Raw genomic sequence first — 25,710 nt, forward strand, 5'->3', positions numbered from 1 at the left:
CCCAAACCCCAGAGTGAGGACATGATATTACCAGCTTAAACACTATGCTGCCTCAACATTGCCATTAACCAATTCGTTGTTGTAAGTAAATTTGTATGAGTGAAGAAGTCACCATGGAATGAGTTATATATGTGTAATATTTCTCTGTTATCATTCACTAAAATACGACTGAGGAATTCTTCCAAAACAGTAACAGCAGAAAGTAAAAAATTATTTATATAAGAGAATATAATTTATATATAACATAATGTATTATAGATAGCTTCATAATGCGTTATAATGGTCAGTATAAGAACAAATAAAGCATTACAGCATCTTCTATTGACAGTCATAAGGCATTATAGTATTGATAATACTCCAATGAAGCTCTCATCTATAATGCACTATAGATACCTTCATAATGCATTATAATGGTCGCTATAAGATGCTTTGTGCAGCATTATGAAGCTATATATATATATATTGCATTTTATATGAGAGTTTCATATAAGCATTTGTAATGCATAATAAACATGGCTCTAATGTGTGTGCCTTCTTACAAATATTTATAGCTACTTTTATAAGGTATTGTGAAAGCATTATAATGTGTTATGTATTTGTGTTGTAGATTCTTATAGACATAATATTCTTAGTGTTACCAAATGAGTCATATTTACACATTTAATGGATGGGTGAATTAATGAAAAACTAAAACAAAAGATTCAACTGCATTATATAACAAAAAACAATATGTCTATGTTCTTATTGCGTTAATACCTACTAAATATTTGTCAGTATGAAGTATTTTGTCTCCGATACTGAAAGATTTTAAGGAGCTAGAAAGTGCTTTAATGCACTTTACTGATTGTTTTGATTGTCCATTTCTCCACATTAAACTGCAGAAATTCTTCAAATATAAAGATGAACCAAAACACTGAAAAGTAACGTTACGACAATCTCAAAACAAATAGCATGAATTCTCAATGTTACATTTTTGAACAGCAAAGTACATTGCCTTTCCTACTTAACAAAAATCACTTCACACATGAAAAACAAAATTATAAATCAGTTTTTGTGTCTATAATGCAATATTTATATTCCTAGTTGATCACAAAAATCATAATAATGATCCCAGGCTAAATGTGGTAAGCTACAATGCAGGAAGCATAGCTTCTATTAATTTTCTTCTGGAAAGAGCTCTTCACTTATCATAAATGTTTGGAGAGACATAACTGGCCTTATGCCGACAGGTTTTCTGTTAAAGTCAATAAATTTATGGAGCCTATACCAAGTTGACTGTCAGCCAACTGTTGGTAGAGCCATTTTAGGGCAATAAGAATTACCTTTCTAAAATGAAACATGCTTCATTTAGAACATTAAGGCTAGCATCTTGGTTTTTTCACTAGGCAACCTATTACTACAATTCAAAACTACACATCATAGTTATATAACTACTTTATTCAGTTTAAAACCATTCAATGTTTCAGTATTTTCCAAGAACAGCATATAGGCAGTCCTGAATATGTAGGTATAGTAAGTTGGATCAATAATACAGTACAAAACTGACACAGCTAGGGTTGGGCGATATGGACCAGAATTCATATCCGGGTATATTTTGGCTCAATCGCGATATACTTTTTATATCCCGGTATTTTCTTTTACACAATGTTCAGTTTAATTCAAAGTCAAAGGCATATGTGATATAATAAGAATGTTTATTATAACAGACGGGCTATAACTGAGACATGTTGTTTTCAATATGTCACTCCTATGTAAATAAAATAATAAATTGCCTTTAAAATAACCTCTTGCTTAACAGTTATGGAATATTAACATAGCAATAAAAACAACACATTTACATAATTAGGAATAAAATATGAAACAAAGATTGAAAAGAACTAGTACGAAAAATATTCACGTGTCCGACTTGACCATATGTCTGTAGTCAGTCCGAAATATATCACGTTAGCGAGACGGTCCATAAGTGTCTTCCGGACATTCATGTACATTTCTGGTAGCACATGCCTTGCAAAATAATTGCGAGTGGGTGACTGGTGCCTAGGGTCAAGGGTTTTTAGTAGTTTTTTTAAAACCGTCTTTCCACTATTGCAATGGGGACCTTATCTTTAGCAATGGGGTAAGCTACTGCGTTTATTTCACCCCACTTTGCACTTCTTTTTTTCATAAGCTACACCACGGGTAAATGTAGCCTGCAGCAAGCTTTGTGTCGAGGTAGAAGGCAGGGAGGTCTTTGAGTCAGGCGCTGACTGCGAAGGTTTTGTGGCTGTGACAGCGGCAGACCGACGTTTAATACACTCTTCCTACCGTAGTTTGTGACGCAGGTTCTTAATGGTGATAGAGATTTGACGTGCTTCCAGATTTGGAGGTAACCTCTTTGTTGCGTACTCTACAAATTGTGTTTTTCTGCTGGCCATCTGCTCTTCTAAACCCAAACCATGTCCAAACTATTGAACCACTGCTTTTCTTTTTACAAACCAGATCTTCATTCTCATTTGTGTCACCTGGAACCGGTACCTTTTTGTGGTCTATGGTGCTGGCTTGAGATTAGAGCCGCGACTAGCCGCACGCCCAGTGGGGGTGGGATGTAGGTTTGTGTGAGTGAGAGACAGAGAGACCCTGACGTTAGAAACTGAGATGCAAATGCGAGGACGGTATAAACGGTATAATAAATATATCGGTATAAATTAGCATACCTATATGCCTCCCAGCCCTAAATACAGCAATAACAAAAGCATCTATACAGAACTGTACTGCACCTTGAGATGCCCTGCTGAAGTCACACAATGTTTTAATGAGCGTTAAAGTACTGCATGAATTTGATATTTATTTAATTCAATTTTTTTTATACAAACAGCTTTTATGGCAGTCCGTTCATAAGTACAAGTTCTCCGTAAGTCGGACGCTCTTAGCCCAGGGACTATCGGTAAATTATTTAATAGAAAAACTTTGGAAGTTGGCTGTTTCCTCCTTAATTCAGAAGTACTGCAAACATCTGTATTGAGACCCTTGCTACAATAACGAATATCTCGACTTTGTATGTGAGGCCCAGCTGAAGTTGTCCTTTCACCAATGTCCCGGTACTGCTGGGCCAGTCTTCATGTTTGTCCCAAAACATGTTGTAGGAGCTGTCCGTCAGCACCACACAGTTCACGTCAAGCTCTTAAGACACAAGCAAAAACAGCTTAGCGTGGCATGAAGCCAAGGGCCACAACTAACCTGGCAGACCTTCCAGGAAACCTTTGTTATTATGAAAGTACAGTCATTTAAACAGAGAAAAACCATCAATATAGAGTATGAGGAATTCAGAAAAATGCAGGCTTCCTGGAGCAACCACCTATGGCAATGTGAAATGGACCACACATTTTGGTAACCTTGAAAGTCAAGATAGAATGAGACTACATAATTTTAAAATAATTTTTGGAAGGAAAAATGGAGAATTGGCTTTAAAAAAAAAAGACTTAAAAGTTTCAGATCACGTTCCATTTTCCTTCCACAAATGATAGGTCTCAATTAGTGTACTCTGTATCCTGGAAAAACAGCCTGAAAATCCCAAATGAAAAGCTATGGACAATCCAAAACACTGCAACCATAACGTTTTTCACTACAAACTAATATATCTGTAATAATTGTATCCATAAAATATCCAGACTGAAAGTACCTGAAAAGGCAACTACTCAAAAAAAAAAGTTCAGAGGCATAAATTCAAGAGCAAATCGTGCAATATAAACCAATCTATACAATTACACCTTGCAGCTCAAAGTCTTTCATCACATTCTATAGTTCATCTGCCATGTAAAGTCTGTCAAAAGATCTTATAACTCGCTTTGTGTTGTAGACTATGCTGTTTTTACACATTTATATGCTACAAGAAATACTAAACAAAGGGCAGAAGGGAACTTACAGACTCAATGAATACTATATGAATAGTCTGCCAATATGTAACACGTCAATGGCAGGTTTCTCGACCACTGGGCCGCAACCCACCGATGGGCCACAAACACCATTGCGTGGGCCAATAATCTAAAGTCAGGAGAGGCCACTGGTTCATAAAGGGCCACGAGCACCATGCTTAATTCGGGGCAGTAAATAGAGTAGGGCTGAATGATTCATTCATTTCAAATAGAAATCATAGTTTGAAGCAATGCGATTAACAAATCGCAAAGGCTGCAATTTAGGATTTGCATTATACAGGACGTCTCACCTGCTATTCACTGCTGAGCTTACTGGAATTGTTTTAATTCTATTGTTCTATTTAACTTGACAATCACAGCTTTTGTGATAATTGTTTTGTTTGATCGTTCTCTGCTAATTTAATCATTGTGTTCATGAGACTTTGAGGAAACACTATTACTTTACTAAGGGTAAATAAGCGGTTCAGCACTGTTTGCAAATGCAACACTTAAAATGCACTTAAAATACTATCACTTTACCATGCTCAGGTGACTAATGACCCGGCACCTTTTTTGGAAAATAAATAACCATCAAATAATTTTAAGGTTATTTTGCCTTAAATTTATAGTAAATTGTTGCAGATGAAGAATATGGGGCATAATCTGGGAAGAGTGTCGACCACATCAAATCATATGCCATGACGATAAAAAGTTCAGTTTGTTTAGAAACCATTCTTAGTGTTCAGGAATACGGTATTCAATAAAGGTTTGCGCAGTTACAGTAACTTGTGGCTTGATTTTCAATATGTAATTGCAGGGTTGTTCCCAACACAGGAAGGGAGATGAACACTGAGGGCTGCTGGAGTCTCACTCAGCATTTTTGGGACTTTTCTTAAAGCTTTTCAGTTACAAATAAAACAAATCCTTTATTTTTCATGTAAATTATCTGTTTCTGAATGCAAGTAACGGCCAGAAGTCATACTAGGCGGAATTGGCACGCAGAAAAATAAACTGATGTTGCGGACAAGGAACGGGAGCCCAATGAACACACACAGTCCTCTTCGTTCGTATGTCTGAAAGCTTGTAAGCAGAGGAGCGCCTGTAACATTTTTTGAAACATGAACTTGGTTATTAAATACCATCTAAAGTGGCCCAGGGGGCCTTGACAACATGCAGTGATAAATAGGTGGGACTTAAATTTGAAAAGGTTGAAAACCATGACATTAATGCATCACATAATGCATTCATCATATTTAGAGGCTGAATTTTTAATTTAAGTTGCCTGGACATTAATTCTGCAAGCAAAACACCAGATTTATGGTAATGCACATGCTTTATGTGCGGCATTTTTAATTTCATCCAAATCATTCACTCTGTGTTGATATTGCACCTGAATACTTTTAAGCCAGCAGGATGAAAAAGTATACTTCTTTAATCTGCAAATATTACCAATATTTTAAACAATTTAATAATTCATCCATTTGCTGCACAAATGAGACCAACGGGACAAGCTCCAAATGACATTTCAGTTCACAATAACGGGAATAAGGTTAATCATATTTGGGCTATGGAAATTTGTTGCGTTCACTGGGAAACGGGAGCGCGGGCACACCCTGCTGGCTCAATTCCCCTTCCCTGGCAGCTGGAGAGTGTCTGCAAAGACATAATGTCAATGAGGTAATGGAGTCTTTCTGATGGATTGATTTTAGTACCAAGTGCATCAAAGTTATACGTCCTTAAGGGTTTCCATTCAGTCCAGAAGAAAGTCCAGACTCTGCAGAAAAGCTGGACGTGAGAAGAATTATATTTTGAGTCTCCTGTCATGCATGTACACACATACTGTATATGCAAGGATATACATTGAATACAGAAAGCATTCAGGGCCCCTTCACATTTTTCAAATTTTATGTTGCAGCCTTTTACTAAAATAGTTACATTTTTTGTCATCAATCTAAACAATCTAAATTACTCCATAATAAAGTAAAAACAGGATATAAAAAGTTTTTGCAAACTTATCAAAAATACAAAACTGAAACATAACAATGAAGTAAGTATTCAGACCCTTTACCCTGTACTTACTTGAAGCATTTTTGGCAGCAATTACATCTCTCAAGCGCTTTCATTTTGGATGGGGACAGCTAGTTTCAGGTCTCTCTGTAGACGTTCGATTGAGTTGAAGTCTGGGCTCTAGCAGGGCAGAACTGTGACAGTCACAGCGTCGTCATTAAGATATTCCTGCTTTGTCTTTGCTTTGTGCTTAGGGTCGTTGTCCTGTTGGAAAATAAACTTTCAGTCCAGTCTAAGGACCAGAGCATTCTAAAGTAGGTTTTCAATTAGGATCTTTCTGTACTTTGTTCTGTTCAACTTTCCCCTCGACCCTGACTTGTCTCCCAGTCCCTGCCACCGAAAAACACCCCCACAGCATGACACTGTCACTACCATGCTTCACCAACTGGTGATTAGCAGAGCCCGATTTCCTTCAGACATCACAGAGGCTTCCAGCCATTTCAGTCTTCATTTAATCAGATGAGATAATCGTTTCTCATAGTCAGAGTCCTTTAGGCAGCTTTAAGCAAACTCCAAGTGGACTTTTATCTGTCTTTTTACTGAGGCTTTTACTGAGCCCAGATCAGTGGCATGTTGCAGTGATGGTTGTCCTTCTGGATGTTTCTCCCATCTCCCCACACGATCTTTGGAGCTCAGCCAGAGTGACCACTGGGTCCTTGGTCACCTCTCTTACCAAGGCCTTTCTTCCACAACTGTTCAGTTTGGTCAGGCAGCCAACGCTAGGAAGGTCTTGGATGTTCCAAACTTCTTACATTTAATAATTATGGAGCCCACTGTGCTCTTGGGATACTGTAATGGTGCAAAAAAAAAAATGTTGTCTTCCTCAGATCAGTGCCTCAAAACAATCTTGTATCTAAGCTCTGCAGGAAATTGCTTCCACCCCATGGCTTGGTTTCTTACATTAATATACACTGTCGGCTCTGGAACCATTATAAAAGTTGTGTATTCTAAATTATGTCAAAACAATTAAATTACCCATAGGTGGAATCCAAAAAATGTTTAGAAACATTTCAGAAATTATCAATGGAAATGAGATGAACCTGAACTGAATTAGAGATGGCATGATATCATTTTTTGGGTATGCTAAGGATATAAACATTTTGGGTATCTGCCAATACTGATATCAATCAGATATTTTGTCCCCTTTATCAACTAATTGCAAGGGTTGGGATGGAAGATCCTCACAAATGTGAAAATCCATTAATAATACTTGGGGATCCCTAACCACAACCCATAACAGTCTGCTAGCCAGAGGAATGACATAAAGGTTTATTTATGACCAATGTCTAAACAAACAGTACAGCAATTTACACTTTGCATGTCAAATTTCTTTGTCATTTCCTATCAAGACCTTGTTATATCATAAAAAAAACCATCTAAATTATAATCCTGAAGTTACAAGGTTACTACTGTACGCGGTGGGAGCACTACAGTTATGGATATATCATGTAAAAATGCCAAATTAATGGAACTTGGTAAGTTTAAAAGTTACTACAAGAAATGTGAGATGTTACAGTCTTAATATTAAAGATATAGTATGCACGAACTAACAAATACGTATCACTAATATTTATATAAGAGTTTGTGATACAAGTTGTTTTTAGCATTTGGCTTATGTGTCATCTGCGAGTTTCCGCCATCTTTCAGCAAGCTCCAAAAATACTGCAGTGTAATTGCTCACGGCCAAATGCGCGAATATAAAGGGGCTACTGTAATACAACACAGCCAGCATAACAGCTCCGACCCACATGCATTGCTGAACAACTAAGCATCACGTGACTCTGTTTACAGTTTGTCACGCTAAGACTACAAGCATTTTCGCATTTTTTCAGGCTAGACTAATCTCTGTTGGAAAATTGGATCAGATTCTTACTCCCTCAAACCCCCCCAATATCCGATCAGGGTTCCCACTTGTCCTGGGAAACCTGGAAAATACTCAACCAATTCTCCAGTCATGGAAAACACATGGAAATTGAGAAAGTAAAATGTCCTGGAAAATATTTCAGCAAATTATTTAAGGTTTTGCAGGTTTTCCAGGATGAGTGAACCCTGCCGATCCATCATTTTTATATCAATATTGGGTATCGGATTGGCTGCTCTAAATACTTAATTCAATGTGATGTTTCCAATTTATTATTTTTAAATTTGCAAAAATTGATCAAATTTTGTTTTTGGTTTGTCATTATGTGGTATTGAGTGTAGACCGAGGCGGGAAATTAAATGATTTTAGCATAATGCTGCAATAAACAAAAAAGTGAAGGGGTTTGAATACTTTCTGAATCTACCGTACATTCAGGGGCCAACTTACTGTATGAGGTACTGTATTTTTCTTATGTTCTTATAATTTGAGGAAGCACTTCTTTACACAGCGTGTAGTCAGAGTATGGAATAGTCTTCCTGCTATTGTAGTGGAAGCTAAAACCATGGGTTCCTTTAAATCAGAGCTAGATAAGATTTTAACAACTCTGAGCTATTAGCTAAGTTCTCCCCAAACGAGCTTGATGGGCCGAATGGCCTCCTCTCGTTTGTAAATTTCTTATGTTCTTATGTTCTAGGTACAGTACACTTAGCTAGCACCAAGAAGCACATGCCTTTGTCTGTAGCACCACTTCAAGAGTACGTGAATTGGGTGTTCAGGGCAGGCATTTTGAAATGAGATATTGAGATGTTATTTTGCAGATACGGCAGACCAGCCATTTCCCACTGACTTCTCTCATTAACAAGGTGTTTTCACCCACAGAAATGCCAATGACTGGATGCTTCTTAGCCATTCTAATGCTTAGTTAACAGTTCCTGAACCTCATGAGCCTGCAGATCCCTTTTATATATATATATATATATATATATATATATATATATATATATATATATATATATATATATATATATATATATGGTTTCAGTTACATGATTCGCTGTTTGAAGGAACAGGCTGGTTGCGTTAACAAGAGGGTTTTTCTAATGAAGTCACCACCATGTATGCACTGGATGACAGGGGTGCCCAGTATACAAACCTTTTCAAGATGTGCTGCCTACAAATTCAGAAATGAATAACAGTTGATAGGTAATTTTAGGGATCCCTTTTTTTCCCAGACTGAGTATTCGAGTGCTGATGCTTGCTTTCTGGTACTTACCTAAACCTACATTAAATGCAATGATGGCAGTGGTGGCCTGATGGTTAGGGAAGCGCACTTGTAATTGAAAGATTGCTGGTTCGAATCCCCAACCAGCAGGGTATTGCTGAAGTACCCTGAGCAAATTACTGCCCCCCAAGCACTGCTCCCTGGGGGCTGAATTAGCTACCCCCTGCTATGTCGCAATGTCACATATGGGTAAAGTGCAGGGGACACATTTTGTTATGTCAACACTAATCACCAAATTCTAATATTCCATATTTTGAAATATTGGGATAGACTATAGTATGGAAATGATTCCCTCCCCCAACATGTATCACATCTCCTTTTTATAAGGGGTATATCTACAGGTTTCTCTAGCTCTTGCACTTTGACTTCTATTTATAATTTTTTAATTTTATTAATTGTGTGTCTTTGTGAAAATTAGACAGCTTTGTTCCAGTAACAAACAAAACTTGGGTAATAAAGTAGCAAAACTGACAATATTTATAGACAGACAACTTTACAAAAAAATTATATACGGTACATCACTTCTCAAATGGACATTTCAATTTAAATGAGATATGCAAATTTTATACAGAAGGACAGACAGGCTGAGTAGGTTACCAGGCATTAGAGAGTATGTACAACAACAAAGATAGGCAAGGTTTCAGTTTCATAAGAGAACTTTCATGAGTCTGATATACAGTCTGAAAATTATAAACTACAGTACCTAGGATGGAAAATGGTTTCTCCTTATCAAGTGCTGGCTGGGTGTCATTAAATTGCCCACAGAGTGAGAGTGTGGGCGAAGCCCATCCTTCTGTCCTGTGCTGCTAGGAAGAGGCTTCAGCCCCCCCCCCCCCCCCCCAACCCTGACCAGCTTAAGTGGTGAGAAGATGGATGGATGGAAATGCTGGTTGGCAAGAACAAAAAAAGTATAATCTGCAGTTTGCTGGTTACAGTTAAGTAAGGAAACAGTAGGAAATAGCTTACAAGTATTGAAGTTTTGTTACACACCACTGAAGAAAAGCAAATAGGTGAGAAAAGTGTTTAACTGGCAGGCGCAAGAACAAATATCCAAATTATATCAACTGAGATTCTGTCATTTTTAAAAGCCACCTTAAATACCATATGTTACTGAAAAATATGTGAGAATGTCTGAAGGGCAAACAGGGCCATGTGATTCTGGGATTGGACATTTTGTAGAGAAAGATGTATGGCAAGAATAAATTGACATGAACAAACTGAGTCACTTGACCAGCTGGGCAGACAACATATTTCATCCATATATTTATACAAATAACACTTTGTAACACAAATTTTGTTACTGGATAGTATGTGTTATTTCTTAATTGCTTATGTTGTAAAAGTATAGAAAATGGGCATTATTCCCCTCAAACTATGCTTTTGTGACCTGGATAATGAAATTTAGAAATTAACCTATTTTTCTATGTGCAAATTTGCTAGTTTTTACATTTTCATTTACATGAGGTCTAAATAAAACAACGTATGAATCAAGAACAAAATTGTTTAGAGGCGAGTAAGGTAAAATGGGGTGCCCAGGATTTCTCTTGTCTTTCAGTACTTTATAAGTTCTACAACATTCTAGAAAGTTCTTGAAAATTTTCTATCAGCTACTCAGCACTGTATGGAGCCCTGAAATGGACATAGGCAAACAAAAAAATTATTTGAAACCTTCTGGTGCTCACGGGACACTGTAAAGGATTTTTTTTGTTTGCCCCTATCCCTGTAAAGGGCAGAATTTCCCTGCAATGTTCTGAAAAGTGGGTAAAGTTCAAAATGTTAATGTTACCCAGCTACCATAAGCAAAGTTCCAAGTGAAAAATAAGTCTTTTTGATTTACTTTAGGTATAGGCAACTGGGAAATAACACTTTCTGCCCAGTAATAAGAAAAAGTAAACATTTTGTTAAATTTTTTTTTGGAAAGATAACATGTTTGGTACATTATGTCCTGTCTGGAGCGTAACCTCGATACGCTATTCACCACAAAGTTTTCCCATAGTTCTGAAATGTGGTCATCTGTTTCTGGTAGCATTTAACAGGGCACTTAATATTCACTACGATTTTTTTTGGCAGAAATACAAAACATTTTAAATAATATCAAAGTACGGCTGTCACTAACGACTATTTTTCTATAGATTAACCTATCGACTATTTTATCGATTGGTCGGTTAATCTAAACGATTAATTTTCCTCCAGGAAATCAGTATGACCATTTAAGATGATTTTATTTTGGCAACAACAAACCGTATGCCATTGCAGGGCTTTAGATAAGGTACGTCGGTTTTTCGGTACTTTATAAACATTATTTGTATTATGCCTAAAAAAATATGAATGAGATGCATATTCTGGTGCCCATAATTAAGTTAGTAATCTGTATACATTTGGCGTATCCTCATGTTTAATATAATCGGTTAGCGGAGCATGCCACATGCGACACAAGCAATAAGCAGTAAGGAAGGGAAAGATCAGCAGCCACAACATCTTTTAATGGAGGAGATACTGTGGTTAAAGAAGGTAACAAGATGTTCAAAAATGTTAGTGGTGTGGCGGTACGTTTTGCAGATTAAAGTCCGACACATTTTTTTTTCGTAAACATGGTTTTCATTTTGATCTCAGTTCACGAATTGTTTTCTTTTATTTAGTGTCCGTTGTCGTTTCAGTTTTAATTGACGATAACGACACTGGTCCCAGCAAGTCCAACGCGCACACTGGCACCGTAGAATAAGACCTGCTGATTTGAGCCTGAACATTTTCACAAACCCGTATTCACTGGAGATTCTAATGTAGCAGGCAAGCAACTTTATAGCTTTAATTATTAATGTACTTAGCGGCTACAAGAACAAAGAGATATTAAAAAATTCTCCGTACTAATGGTAATTTAATAAACATGAATGGACGACATGCTGGTTTTGCCTATTCTAGTGGTCTAGAATAGCGCCTGTGTTCTCTCTTCCGGTACTCATGCATAGCGCTAGTACCGCCGTGCTATGATACCGCACTTTGTAGTTTAAAACCACCTTTTTGTTTTGTGATAATTTGAACCATTCCCATAATTACGCAGGGATATTAAAGTAAGACATTTGTCATACTCAAGTGAAGCATTTTAGAAATGATAAAGGTATTTTTATTAAAATAATTAAGAAAAAAAGTCGCGTCAATTTAAAATATTGATATCGACGCATTTTCAGCGTCGACGTCATCGACTACGTCGACTAATCGCGGCCGCCCTATATCAAAGCAGTTTCTTTTCCAGTGAACTAGTTATCACCTCCTGTTTGATCACCTAGTAAAACTGAGTTCTTGGGAAAACCTGTTATTCCTGTAAATTCACTTTGAGTAGACAAAAATAAACTATAAATTAATACAATTAATACATGCCCACCACAATATTATACTATTAACCTATTACATAAATGAGTATGGTGCTGTAACGACTGAGAAAAGAGAAAACCTTTGTGATCAATGCATAGATTTGATCTTGTTAACTGGTACAAATATGGTACAGCCTAAAAAGGCTTTTTAGAATTTTCAGACTCAGGGACTTTATTGAGTCCATATCTCAGCCAAGCTGAGGGACCCATAACACAGAACAGGTATAGTGCTTCCCACTGCACTGGCCCAGTGGAGGAAGCAAACACTCAGATATTTTGTCAATGGAACAAAACTGCAATATCCACTCCTGCACTTTTGGGATGTTAGTCTAAGAATCCCTCTCTGTCCTACACCGTATTTATAATGAATAACTGACACCTTAACTATAATTACATTTCAGATCATTAGAATAGCTAATAACAAAATCTCATCTATATAAATCCACAAACCATAACGTAATTAATGCTTTCTTCAAGGCTCCACATTAGTTTCCTCTTGCATTCCAAAAACACTACTTTGTGCCCTGGGCTGCATATAAAAAGAAAAGATTCACTAGTATCCTGTACTGAATAAGCAGCTGGAAGATGGGTGGACGTTTTTATAAGTAGCATTAAAATCATTGAACAAGGTAATGATCTCATCACTAAACATTTTAACCCGGTATATGAATGAAGCAGCCTTTTTATGACCTTATTGCAAATGGAGGGCCTGACAAAGTGGGCATGTTTTTTACCAACAGCCTGAAGCACCAGGAAGACAGGCAGTATCCTGATAGGCAAGCTTACTGAAATGACTGGATGATAGGAGTTCCTCACATGATTAAAAACTCCAGCTTTGGAAGGAGACTTCCCACTCCACCTGTGTTTGGAAAAGGTCTCATACTCCTTCGATGACTGCAAGGTGACTCAGCTGGAAAATTTATGCAGTTTCGAATATTTAAAAGGTGCAATTTGTAATTTTACTACAAACATACCTTAGCGAGTAAGCAAATCCTTAGTTAAGCTAAAGTTGTTGTTCAACAGGGATTTTTTATATGGGTTAGCCTAGGATATTATTCAGTAGAACTGATCAATTCAAATTAATTACATTACACAACAGATTCCAAACTGTTACTTGTGACTCCAGGAAAACCCGTTAAGGACATACTGTACATTTGCATTATGTGCAAGGTTTTAGTCCTTCTTCTCCTGAATTAAAATATATTTTTATAAATAAAAAGACATCTTCCTAAATCTTGTTTACAAAATGTCTAATGAGAATACTTTGTATAACTTTATTATACATGTGCAACAACACATCAGTTTGGGTTGGCCAAGGCTAACTGCAGTGACGCACTGATGTTTTGCTTCGTTGATACAGGTGCTTAGGTGTTGGGGCAACTTAATACTCTGTACTGATTTTTTTTATCCAATGAAAGTTGTTTTAAGTACTACCTTCAGGAACTTTTCCATTTCATTGAGGCTGTGTGCTTATATTGGCCAATGTCCACTGTCTAATCCAATATTTCACTAGAGCTCAAACACAGCTTTTTGTTTCACTCTTACTAAAGTGGTATCTTGACATGGGGCAGGGGGGAGGAAAGCCAGGGAAAACTACTGTCATTTTTATAAAGATGCTGGTACACTTGCTTTTTCCAGTAGCTGTAGCAAATAAAGTGAATTTTTGGTCATTTTTGTCTGCCATGCCACACTAAACTCAACAAAGAACAAAAAAAACATACTTAAAAGAATATGCTCATCTTAACTATATAAACACCAATAATTACAGCCAAAAATGTTTTCATTTCCATTTGGCACGAGTGTTGTACAGAAACCACTGGCTGTTGTGCATCTCTTCGAGTGCAGAGGGAAGGTTTACCCTGGCAGGGTTAGGAAAGGTAAGTTTGAAGACTTGGCCAAAAGATTTAAGTTCAGTTTGCTCGAAAGAGTGGGTCAGGATACATCTAGGGAGCTTTCATAAAGACTCATGATATACAAGGTTTGTAAGCCTCACACTCAGCTGTACAAACAGAGTTTTACGACCACTGTTGTAAAACTTTAATGACCAATTAGTCTGCAGAGAGATTTGGATTTGCTCCTTTTTTCATCAGTTGAGTTTGCCACCCACAAGTTGCTTAGCCCTGCTTACCTATAATTGCCATGCCAACACATCAGATGTAGTAGCAGATCTAATGTCAGTGTGATTTTAAACAGAATTCCTTGTCTGGAATGGGAAGTACCCTTCCCCACTGCCTGCTCTCCCTCCCCCAGCATAATAAGCCCTTCTCACAGGATGGACATTTTTATGGCCACAAATTTAATGGTATCCATGAGATCCTATTGCGCGGAGATTTGGGTGCCACGAGCATCGGTCTTCCAAAATCCCCACAGCGGCTTTTCAAGGTCAGCCTCATGGCCTAAATCATAACACTGACAACAGGATGCAAGCACAGGACTCCACCTCCCTCTATCCCCATCATGGCTTCATCCACAGAAGGAGAGCTGGATTAAGCATAAACAGAAAAGGCTCCCTTTCTGAGAAGACTGGGAATGAACTGCTAACCCCTCCAAGGATGTGCGTTCTACCACCAGCTGCTGGGTCTAGTGGGTGGAGATGACACATTCATGCCAGCGCCATACGCTGGTCCTGATTACTGCTGCAAGATTAAAGTATTAGCCCATGATGGATGTTAAACAAAATGCTTTTGCGCTCCCCTTGTTTTCCACAGTCGACTCACGTCAATGGGAAGAGGTTTCAGTAACCAGCCTGCGGTGCTGACTGTCTACTGGCCAAGTAAGAGTCTTCCCTGGGCAGGATCCACATGCTCCGTCTCAGACACTCCCATGCACATTACAGCACATGTCCCTCATTTTTTTTTTGTAACAGACTCACTCTCCAAGCTCTTTGGAAGAAAATAAACAGACATCAGCAAATAGGGGCAAATATAAGTAAAGGGAAGGAGAGGCAAAAATAAGCTATAGCTAGTTTTCTATAGACTTGACATGTCTGGATCGCTTACCCCTAGTCGTGGCATATTAGTCAGCCATATTCATGCATCCATGAAGTAACCAAAGAGGAGGACTGCACAGGAAAGGATGCTAATCACAGCACTCACAATAATCACAGAGGTTTGGCCTAAACATTTAGGTGCGCTATTATACTGTGAGAATGCAAATTAGTGCCCCTGGGGTCATGGCAAAGGCTACATTGCATTTCATAACAGTCAACTTTCCAAGTGCAACACAAATTGCACTAACAAGAAGTGCCGTTTCTGTGCTCGCATTTCATGTAGGCAGTATGCAAAAACTGACACTTGCTGCAAGAGCACAAATTCTAAAAGCATGCATTTTCTTCTACAGTTGGTAACAGGGAAAAGGAGCAATCAAACACAACCATGGAGATGTGAGGTAACTGTGCTATCCCATTTATGATGTTTTACAATAAAATTAGAGAAGACCTTCAGAGAAAATTCAAGTATACAAAAACACTATGTTTACCTTGTGAGGACAATATACAGTATTAGAAAATAATGAAGCCTTTTAAGGAAAATTATTCAGAATACAAATTACACACAAAAATAAACAGACATGTGAAGCAGCACACCCCTTGAAAAATATAGCCTTTTCCCCACAACATATCTGGACAACTTCATTTTAACAGTACTGAAAGAGAAATATAATACAATTTTAAGTTACAGTTCAAATTTAGTAACCAATAAAAATTAAAAAACAAAAATTCTAATTTCTTGTGCGAAAACCTCACATTCCTACACCCCTACATTCATCACTTCATTAAACCTATCAACAAGAATGCACCAAGAATAGGAATGCATAAAATCAGGCACAAATGTTTAGATCATTATTAGACAATACAGCAGAGGTCACACTTTAAATATACGAAGGTTGTTGATGGTTATGAGACTAGGGAGGGATTTAAAGCCATTTCCAAGCTATATGACATCGTTGAGAAGCTTTCGGAGTCTAGGGACAGGGAACATCAACAAAAAAACCATCTCTCTGCATTTTTAGGCAGAATACCACATGACATATCTCTGTATTTTTAGGCAGAATACCACATGACATATATCTCTGTATTTTGTATGAAGTGCCCTAAATACTCAGTTGTAAGTGAAAGCCACATGTGGAGATGTCACATGCACTTATTGAAAGAATGTGACCATAACAAAATGTTAACACACGGTGTCCTTCCCTGTTTGCAAATATACAACTACAACTATTCAGTATAGACATTTTCTTTATTCCAAACATAAGTCTCAAAATAAAGACAAATAAATTGTGTCTATATGTGTTAGATGGGTCAAATAAAGCAGCTACGAAGCATTTCACCAACAGACTATTTCTATTTGACATTGCTCTCGAAACAGAAGGTGAATGTTTAATAACAAAAATGTAACCTTAACCTAAATGGCCCTAAAAAAATTGCCAATTGGCTCTAAAAAGACAAAGGCCTGAGAACCATTGAAAGTCTGCTGGAAAGATCCTCATTTTAAAGTAAGCTGTTTGGCAATGTTTTAAAATGAAATTAACCAAGTAACAATGATTCCTTGCCCTCGCATCCTTCCCCATGAGATGCCAACTAAATAGTTTGTTTTTAGCTGTGAATTCTGGGAATCTGTGCAACTTCACAACCGAAGCTCTCGCATTGTTTACAACCATGAAGATCTCTATTAAAAATCTTTAATACAACCTATATGCACAATAAAAGTATATCAGTATAAACAGTATTATCTCATAATACATGTAATTTAAAAACTTGATATACCTCCTAGGCCTATTTCAGACTACTGGCAATTTGTCCAGGCCAGGCCATCCCACCAATTCAACTTAACTCAAGATGCACCTGGAAATCTCAAAGAACCCCAGGGTGTCATCGTGGGATCTACAGCCAGCTCTTGACACACAGTCCATGTAAAAATGTAATCCATGTAAAAAAAAGAAGAAAGTCAACCATAAGGACACTGCACACATTTCGCCTCCTTGGGAGGTCAGCAAAGAAGAAGCCTCTGCTCTCAAAGAAAATTAACTAATTAACTCAAGATTGAAGCTTGCCATTAAAAACCAGAATGAGACATCCACAATGGAAGAGTGTGCTCTGGACAAATGAGTTAAAGGTGGAGTTGTCAGTGCACACTTACAAATGTCATGTTTGGAGATAAAGCTGGATTTGAGAAAAAGAACCTCATACCAACGGTGCGTGATGGTGGTGGGAGTGTTTTGCTTTGGGGCTGCTTTCCTGCCTCAGGGCCTGGCCAACTCGCCATCGTAGTGTCTACAGTGAATTCAGCATAACATCAGAAAATGTTTCAGAATAATGATAGGCCATCTGTCAAAAACTTGGAGGGTTATGGAATGCCCAAGTAATATTAGTGCAACTGAAATGTTGTGAAGGGCTGTACATGCAGGAAATCCTTCCAGCATCACACAGTTAAAGAAACTCTGTATGCCATTATGGGCAGAAATATCTCCGGGTTAATTAAAAAACTGATAGACATATACAAGAAATGCCTTCACGAGGCTGCTTCAGCCAAACCAGGCAATACCAGGTATTAAATACAAAGGTGAAATTTTTTCCAGAGACAATAAAGTTATTCAGTTTTACTGAATAAATGAAGTCAGAATTACATCACCTCACTCTATCAAAACTTTTCAAATTAAGATTACACATTTGCTCTTCCAAATATGCTGAAAATGACAAGATCTGTTTTTCCATGACTGTACATTTACCAGCCTAATTACAAGCCTATTATTTGACGGCCTATATACCAATACAGTACAACATCAACTTCTCAAATTCCTGGTCAAGGCAGACGTTACAAGCATGAAGACCTTAAATATTCAATCACATGATTAATGCAAAGGCACTTTAAAGTAAATTATACAGAAAAACACCTGTTTAGAGACTACAGTACCTCTTAGTTCCATCTACTTAAACCGAATTCTTATTCAGATTCTGGCCATGAATCGTACACATAAAAACAACAAAATTCGCATGCCAGTTATAAAGTGGTCAGTGTGTTTCGCAACAGGTTTATGGTATTTTATCAACTTTACCAAATGCTCAGTATCCTCTGCGCACCATGAACATGACGATTAAAACCCCGTTAACATGAATGAAACTATCCGTGATGTATTACCATTTTTCACAGAAAAACAAAGCCAGGGCAAAAGTAACTTACTGTTTAGAGGGTAAATGTACAATTTCACGTACTGGCGTGGTAATGATTACGCAGAAAGTTTTTGATGCTTAATTAAATGTAAGGTTTTTCTTACACCACACCGCAGCAAATAAACGATCAACCTGACGCGCGTTTACCCACAGCCAACCAGAAAACGCCACGTGCATCTTTGACATTTGGCGAGAATTTCCGCCCTCTAGTGGAACATTTAAACATTACCTCTTACCTGATTGAACAAGCAGCGTAAAAGACCGGTATGCTTGTATTATGTTTGCCAGTGTGCCTATGAAACAGTGGGTGAGACCGGCTTGTCACTTGCAAAACATGTATTCATTTTGACTCAGTTCCAAAGTCTCTGGATTCGCATAGTTTTTTCGTAAAGGAGAATTTGGTTTTTATGTTTCGTATTTTCCAATACTATGATTTTACCACATATTAGGTCCTTAATAATATTAATGTGTGACAAATTCATGTTTTTATTATTATTATTTTATGATATCATTCCAAACTCAAATATTCAAGTACTGGAACTGAGAAAAATGGGAAAGGCCCATACTCTAGAAAGACCCAAACCTTACACCCTACAATGTTTCCAACCAATGAGAGCTTTTTCAGGTGAGGGCAGACAAGCACTTATACAAGTGGATTCCTTTAACCATCTAAATGCAAATATCTCATACACAGGGAAAAAAGTTTAGGTGCAAATTTGCAAATTGCAGGTAATAAACCCACTGCTGGATTTTAACATCAGAATTATTATAACTTGAAACTGAATTACAAAAACTCAAATGTGGTGGAATCCCTGCATCAAATATGTCATAATTCAATTTACAGAGTAGTCTATAGACCTGTTGGATATTCTTTAATGAAACATCTTCTACATGATAAAAGAGTCGGTTTGATGCACGCAGAATCTGGGTCAGATAGAAAAGTCCTTTTCACAGTGCAGTATCTTGGAAGACTGAAGCCTAATATGAGTTTGTTATTCACCAGGGGCATAAAACAATCTGAAGATAATATTAATTACTTTCAGTGTATTGTTGAAAAATTGCCCGCGTGTTCCAAAATGTGATTAATGTGACAACCATTGATTTTTCTCTGTTTATCTCAGAAAATGACAAATGATTGTGATAAACCACCAGAGTCTGGTTGCAGACTTCTCTGAGAATACCTCAGTGGCAGAAGCCTGGGGGTAATTAGCACCCACAAATGATTCTACAAAACAGGCCATTGGTTCTGAGTAACAGTAAGATGACAGAGTTTGTAAAATGCTCTCCAAGTGGTCACCTGGCCTTCAAAGGTGAGGGTCAAGGTCAGTCTCAGACTAATCCTAAATGTAGATGTAGATTAACTGTATGGTTTGTAGTCTCAATGAATATCTCTGGTTAAAATGTCTGAAAAACAGAGATATTTTAGTCTTTTTCATACCCTCTATTCTTGGGAAACCCAGCACTGTGGATGACCAATAAAAATGTTAAATGATTTCAAACCTATCTAGGCAATTTCCAGTTTGTTTTTAGGGGCACTTTTCAGAATCAGAATCGAGTTTATTGCCATGTACGTTCACACATACAAGGAATTTGCTTTGGTGGTTGGTGCCAGACTTTGAGAGATGAGGTGGTTAATATATAAATATATATATATATATGGAGTATGTTCAGGTACTAATATAAATATAAATAGTTAGTGTATGTGGAATATGATACAGCAGTGGAAATATATACATATTTAAGACAGTGCATTTGACTTAAGGACAACTGTAACACATGCATTTGTTGGTACAGAGAGATCCACATTATAAAGAGACTGGAGGATTAGTTATCACATTCAAAAGTCAGAAGGGAATGACAATCCATGCACAGGTGTTGGTTGTAACTGAAAATGAGGTTTTATTTTTGCAAGTGCAGACAAGCAGAGAGCCATCACACTGCAACAAACAACATTAATGACCAAGCTAGGGAGGTTGACGAGGGCAGGCACATATATATATACAGATAATGCAGAGTACACGAGGGGCAGGTGTGGACCATAACAACTCATCACAAAGGATGGGAAGTAGCTGGGTAAATGCAATAAAGAGGGCACAGAATGGGCAGCAGTGACATCTGCTGGCCAAACAGGGATAGGACCGGACGACCCCCCAAGTACATTGGGGATACTGTATGGCGGGCTGGGTAAAGAGATACCTCATCCAAGACAAGCATCCCTGTCTCAGACCTAACCAAGGAAGGATCCTCAAGAAAGCTACAAGAACTCAACTGTAGCTTCAAGTCGCTGTCATTCCTCCTTCAAGAAAGCAATTAATTATCAATTATAAGAGCATGACAGTACTTGTCCCCTAACCTCCACATTACAGTAACACAAATTTTGTTTAGATATTTAGGCTCGCAACTTGAAAATGCTGAATAGAATTCAAAGACAGAGAAATATAGACATTGAAAACAATGGACTTGATGTCCTGATTGTAGAGACCCTGGTACCAACCATTTAGAACAGCTATGATTTTTCACATGATGAGCAACTCAACAAGTTAGAAGTAGGACGAGGATTATAAAGATGCGGAAGGAAAAATATACCATTTAAAAAATGCATGTACCTTCATGTAACATTTTTATGTGTATTATACTGTATATTTACAAAACACTAACATAAATCCAAAGGGCTTGTAACATGCATATGATTTACAATGGCAGCGATAGTCTACCTGTCGCTTCACCCAGGGTGAATTGGCGGTCACTGAAAACAGGTGGACAGCCAGCTGTTGTGAAAACTTTGACTGATGGTTGGAACCAAACTCTTCCATTTTTTATTTATTTGTTTATGTGCCCTGATGTTTATGGAAATGCACTAGCAATTATACTATTTCCTGCTGTCCATCTTAAGATTCCTTTATATATATATATATATATATATATATATATATATATATATATATATATATATATATATATATATACCATGAATGTACACATTTTAATCTTTGAAGGCATTTTCACCTGTGCTATCTTGAAGTAGTATATGTTCATTTCACATCACTTTTGTGTTGTTCATTTAGTTTTAGATTTCTTAGTTTTCCAAATTGTTCATATTTACCTATTTAACTTTTGTTACTTTTTTGTGTTTGCTGTTTGCATAGCACCACGCATCCTGTTCAAAAATGACCTACAGTTATATTTTTGTATAAAAGTTATTTAGTAAAGAATGATTCTGTAATGAATAGTATTTAATGCAACTGAGATACTGTAATGTGCATTTTAGTGATAGGACGTCATGGCTGTACTCACTACTCCTTTTAATAGTATATGACTTACGTTTTGCTTATGTAACTGCGTCAATATGATGAGGCAAGTAACTTGTATTTAATTACATGACGATAAATTCAATCACTTTTAAAATTATTAGTAGGCCTAACAATAATACATGGGAAAGTCATAAAATGTATCTAAAATACTTCTGTTGGCCAACAGAGAGCAGTATAAAACTTTATACCAGGGGTGACAAACTCCAGTCCTGGAGGGCCGGAACCCTGTGTAGCTTAGTTCTTTCCCTGTTCCACCACAAATGATTCAGCCCAACAGATATGTGGTAATTAGCACAAGAAATTGAATCAGGTGTGTTAAATGAGGGGAAACCCAAAAATGTGCAGGACTCCGGCGCCCCAGGACTGGAGTCTGACACCTGTGCTTTATACCATTCAAGATACTATCCATTTTCAAGCCATGACTTATTAACCACCTGTGACATGTGCATAATCTCATCATATCTGAAAAAATTTAAACGGCTAAACATATAAATTGTTTCCACTGATTGATCCATCAGTACCTTCCGTCAGCACATCATACGCCATCACAAAACAAAAGGTAGGGACCCCTAGTACAAATACTTCACAGACACAGTTGTGGAGGAAGCTTGTGAACTCCTTGGAATTTTTTTGGTTTTCTAAATGAAAGGTACCCAAAATGCAACCTGGACCCCATCAGTCCAGTAAGGCACAGCTGTAAAATGTTTCGTGTGTTGCTTGTTCAGTAGGACTGTATTTATTATTTTGACTTGGATGAAGATCAGATCAGATTATAGTAGACATTCATGCAGAAAAACATACCATTTCAAAGGTATCAACTATTTTCAAGTAACCAGGTTGACTTACCATGATCTATTGTTGTAACCTATCCATGTCTGAATATTTCGGGAAAATTATATAAGTAACATGCACATTACAATAAACAATCAGAGCAGGGGTGGGAAACCCTGACCCTGGAGAGCCGGTATTCAGGCGGCTTTCTATTCTCCGTGATGAGTCACTATCTGTCTGAGATCAGCTGTGCTTCATCAGAGAGCAGGTAGGATGGAAAACCTTCTGGAAACCGTCACTCCAGGATCAGGGCTGCCGACCCATGAACTAGAGAAATTAATTTAAATACTCTTATTCACATTTAACATGGAATATTGCCATAATCATACAGTTTAAGAAAACATAGGCAGATTTTTTGCTTTTAAACTAAATATTTTTATAATTAAGTTTAACATGTGGCATTACACAATATATATTTTTTTCATTAGAACGATGTTGTCTTCAGTAAACTGCACAGATGAATACAAAAAATAACACAAATGATTAAAGCATATGATAATAAATGATTCTTCTTAAGTTTTCCATTTCATATTAGGGAACAAGTGCACACAAATAAAATTTAATGGATTCTAGACTGTCTGTTTACAGTTCACAGAGCGGAAAAGTTATGGGACTCGGTTAAAAAGGTAATATATGGGATGCCATTTTATAGAAATGGTTTTAAAACTGTTTTGATGTGCTGGAAATCTTGTTTCATTGTTTCCTAACGTTGTTTCCTAACATGTCAGAAAGCAGCATTTTTAGCACTTAGCCATAGAATAGAGATACATTCATCCAGTAGACTTCCATGATAGTATGCAATGCAATTTTTACAAAGGCTTCAGTAAGGAGATGGCTGTTTATATGTTATTGGAATAGAATAGGGTGCTTGAGTTGATTTTTGGCAGTAATTATATCTCGGCACATCATCTAACAAAGTAACCAATTTTTTCTTGTAGTTAAATTAGTTCCTGGTATCACTGATGTTTTTGGTAATGGTGCTGAGGGAAAAAGAGGGTGAGACAGATGAACTAAGGACTGAGCAATTAAATTAAAATGAACTAGGAGAGAATGAAAACGCAATAAACTGTACAATGACTTTGTAAATGACTTTCCAATAGGTGGCACCAGATTTCAGATCAATAGAATTTGTCCTTCCCTACAGATAATTCAACAGCATCTGGAGAGTTGCTATTGTTGGAAACCTATTTTCGAAGATTTCTTATGATTAATAGTGTCAGTAATGGCCTTTTTTTTTCTATGACGTTTGGAATAAAGGCCCCCAGGTTAATTACAGTGTCATAATTGATCAATGACAGCTTTGCCAAGTAAAACCTGAAGATACATCATCAGTCATAGCAAAGTGTAGGATTCTCGGTGTGTTTATTAAGCCTAGAAGTATGCAGCTATAAATTAAGGCGAGAGGTGACTGTTTTCTCAGCTGAGAGCTCTCTGTTTTCACAAGGCTGACAATGCAGTGTCTTTATGGATTTTGCAGCTATGACTAATCTAGTCCATATAAAGGACTAGAGCCCCCTGGACGGTCCCAACTTAGCTACAGAAATTGAAGGCTACATACCATCGCTAAGCTGCTCTGAGGAGCCTCGAACAGTATCATTTGCTTACAGTGAGATGCTTTCCTCATATTTACATAAAGAACTGAAGTTCAAATTTAGTCCAGCCCTATAATAGAACTGATCACATAGTATTTATAGATTTAGGCCTCACTTAATATTTAGTTACAAAAAAAAACATATCTATTAAGATGTTGCAAGCAGATGTATGGTGTGATTATTATACATGTTCCATCCATCTTCCAAACTCTTAGCTACTACAGGGTTATGTGGGGACTTGGAACCTATCCATCTCTGCATAAGTAACACCCTGGGAGGGTAGCAGCTCCTTTCCGAGTGCACATACAATCATGATCTATGGGCAACTAACCAGCTGCATGTCTTTGGACTGCAGAACGAAACCAAAGCAGCTTCAGGAAGCCCATGCACATATGAGGGGGACATGCAATCTCCACATACACAGAGCAAAGGTGGAATAAGATCCCCCCCCCTAGCTCCAGAGGTGTGATGTCATTGTGCAGCCTCCAATGATAACACTGAATAGTAGCTACAGAGGTGGGACAATAAAACTGAAAAACAGTCCTATATATGCGCAGCCAGGTGGCCAATCTTCACAGAATACACATTCCATCAGTAAGAGCAATGTGTGAAGGTTAAATTGGAAGAGAAATAGACAGCTGTAGATAAAATATTGTATCGACAGTGGGGTTTGCATGTCTCAGCATGCCCTACAAGTAATTGTAAATAGCTCCTTGTACTGTTGTTGATAATAGCTGTACTTCCCGACTGTAGCGTGTATGTTTGCTCATGTCTTATGTGAACCCTGTCTGATCCTCATGTGTCCTTAGCTTTGTATAAATCTCCCACCGTGTCTGTACCTTACAGTTCGGCATCTGACCTCCTTGTGTTTCACGAGTATGTCTGGTTTGGTGCTCATTGGGTACCTGTGTCAGTCCTGTTAAGTCTAGTTCTGCCCTGTAACAAAGAGTGATTTGCAGCTCTTGCGATGCCTCGGTCTGCCCAGTGCCATACTGGTGTCAGAAGTGGGATGCCGAAAGTGATCCCACTGGTGCTGCTTGAGCGGGCAGTCTACAACATCATCCTGCAAGCCTGCTCCAGGTTGGTACACCTGCGCTGGCTGTCCCTGGAGAAGGGAGACTGGCTGTGAAGTCGCTGGGTGTAGTTTTCCCTGGCTAGGAGGACCCTCTGCAAGGGGCACCAGATTTACCTACAGTAAGCCGTGCAAGAAGAAGGGTCGGTGGCCAGGGGGATCTGTCACACCAGTGCCTGCCAGCAACTAGCCGTGCCATCACTCGGGTGACTAATGGCCCCCATCACTGAAGGTGACACACAGACGGCTGCCACCGGACCAGGGATTTGC

The sequence above is a fragment of the Paramormyrops kingsleyae genome, chromosome 2 (genome assembly GCF_048594095.1).
Source record: "Paramormyrops kingsleyae isolate MSU_618 chromosome 2, PKINGS_0.4, whole genome shotgun sequence".
Taxonomy (NCBI): Eukaryota; Metazoa; Chordata; class Actinopteri; order Osteoglossiformes; family Mormyridae; genus Paramormyrops; species Paramormyrops kingsleyae.